Source organism: Myotis lucifugus, unplaced genomic scaffold (genome assembly GCF_000147115.1).
Source record: "Myotis lucifugus unplaced genomic scaffold, Myoluc2.0 scaffold_3, whole genome shotgun sequence".
In the NCBI taxonomy this organism is placed as follows: domain Eukaryota; kingdom Metazoa; phylum Chordata; class Mammalia; order Chiroptera; family Vespertilionidae; genus Myotis; species Myotis lucifugus.
This window is the reverse complement of record NW_005871051.1, coordinates 26,610,014-26,612,353: the sequence shown is the minus strand read 5'-3', so window position 1 is coordinate 26,612,353 and position 2,340 is coordinate 26,610,014. Positions and strand designations below refer to the sequence as shown.

At 43.6% G+C, this 2,340-nt stretch overlaps 1 protein-coding gene across 2 annotated transcripts in view; it reads right to left on the bottom strand.

The window, feature by feature from the left end:
• The window catches only part of CAB39 (calcium binding protein 39), a 74,982-nt gene that overhangs the window by 10,398 nt on the left and 62,244 nt on the right, over window positions 1–2,340 (bottom strand). The gene's annotated exons all lie outside the window — the stretch shown is intronic.

The following is a 2,340-nucleotide window of genomic DNA, read 5'->3' as shown; positions in this document are numbered from 1 at the left end:
TAATTCCTTAAAAATAATCACTAACAAATACTTGGCCACTGATTTAACTATCTCAGTACCTGTTCATTTGAGCTACAAATCTTGGACACATTTAGAGCAGGGTAGTTTTAATTTCCTTTTAAGACTCGGCCCACTTCCAGGGGCTTTGAATCCAGAGTTATGGATGAGCTGCATTTGTTGGAAAGATTTTGTGTGCAGACTGCATTTTCAGGAAGTTGCTCTGGTCACATTCTTAAAGGAGACCATGAACCATGGATCTGTTCTCCTCCTTATGAAAGTATTCTCTGCAAAGAGTAAACTGGGAGAGAGGCAGGCCCCCTTCCCTCTGCCAGCGCCTATGGAATGAGGCGGAGACTGGCCCCTGCCTGACTCAGGTGGAGTTTCTTTTAGGCAGGGGTGGGGAGGTAGCTTTGGTCTGTTTGCTAGGTCTATTTCTCTTTCTCTTGTCTTGATTTTGGCCTCCTGTCTTTTTCGTTTCTTGGAGAGCTCTCTTTAGTGAGCTCTCCACTTTCCTTGCAACCAGCAGCAGCTGAGATACAGAATCCAAGCCAGTTTCTCCATGCTTTCTCCTCTGGAGCTCATCCTTAGACACCTCTGTTATTTTTTAAAGTTTCCCTTCTTCCAGTAAGGACTACCACCTGACTCTGCCCAGTCTTTCCCTCTGTGGCTACCATGACCTGACAGGTTGCTTTACCCACAGTGATTCCATCACCTCGGTATGAATTTAATTCAAAGAAGCAGCACTAACAGATAAAATTATCAGCAAGGCCAATCAAAATGTGTCAGACACTGGGAATCACATTTCTGGCATATAATTAGCACATTTCTCTCACCTCTTGGTCAATTTTGCCATCTGTGCCAGGAGCACGCCAGTCATGTCCTCCTTGGTCCGGTGGTCTGGCTGCATTCTCCCACACCACTGCCGCCCTCTCCTCCTCTGTGCTTACCCTCCTGCTCCCAGAGCTGCACTCTTGGGCTCATGGCTTTTTTTCAAACAGGAGTGACTCCTCGTGTTGACAGATGATGCTACTACACTTCCCTTCATAACGGTCTGCTGCTTTTGAGTGGGGCATTCCTTCCATCCTAAGCAAGAGTCCTACCACACCTAGGGCGGTGGAACTAAGAATCACATTTACTATGCTATCATCTTAAATGAATTTCATTTTGCTTTGTACACTGACATAGAAATAGCTGAGGTCTTACCTAAGGCTTCTGATACCCTTTCTAATGGCTTTGGGAAAATAAATTCCTAGACCTTTCACACTATCATTTTATTCTCATTCAATGTGAAATCCTAGTGGCCAGGGTGCTAGGCTTTCATCCTATTTTAAGGGTGTTCCTTCACTCCGAGGGACATATTTTACCCAGAAACCAGGGACTGTGCTCACCTCAGGCGCTCTTTATAATCATAAAACTGAACACTTACAAGAGAAGTGGCCACTTGTCACTATAACAGTATTCACGGTTTCTGAGCATAGCAACCTGCAGGTTAGTATACTAAATTCTGATTATATTAAAATAGCAGTTCTAAATATTGACTTAAGATGTCACACATTTTACATAAGGGAATGTAACACAGAAAGATTATAAAGATCACTGTCTTATTTATATACCTTAAACAGCACAGAACCTTGCAATTCAAAACAAAAAAATGTGCATGTTGCACAGCGGTATCCTATATATGTGCATTTAATTTAAACAAATTAACTGCTTTTTAACTGCTTCTTTGTAATATCTCCTTATACAACAGGGAGATAAGGCACACTGCGAAGAGGCTAATTTGAATAGTGCAGGTGATTCTGCCCGCCCTCACCTCTTGTAGTTAATAAACAAGCTCTGGCATGAGCATGAGATGGAAGCGGTAAGTCCCTGGTTCCCTTGGGCCCAAACAGAGGCCAACTACTTCATCTGGTGCTTAACCAAAGAAACTGCAACAGTATGCTCAACACAGGAGAAAAATCTGGTTGCTATATCTATTACTGCACTTGATGGGTAATTTAACAGAAAAATGTACCCTGCCTAAAAATTCTAACTTTTCCACCCTTTAAAACTGTGACTTTATTTGTATACATACATATACAGGGGTGGGACAAAAGCAGGTTTACAGTTGTTTGTATGGAAGAATAATACAGTAATCCATACAAATAAAAGGGTAATATGCTAATTAGACCGGGTCAACTGGCCATCTTCTGGATGTCCGACTTCCTTCCAGACAAAGCCATGGTGGTGGGGGCCAAGGCAGAGGCAGTTAGGAGAGAGATCAGGCTGGCAGGGGAGAGCAGTTAGGGGTGAGATCAGGCTGGCAGGGGGGGCCGTTGGGGGCATTAGGCAGGCAGGCAG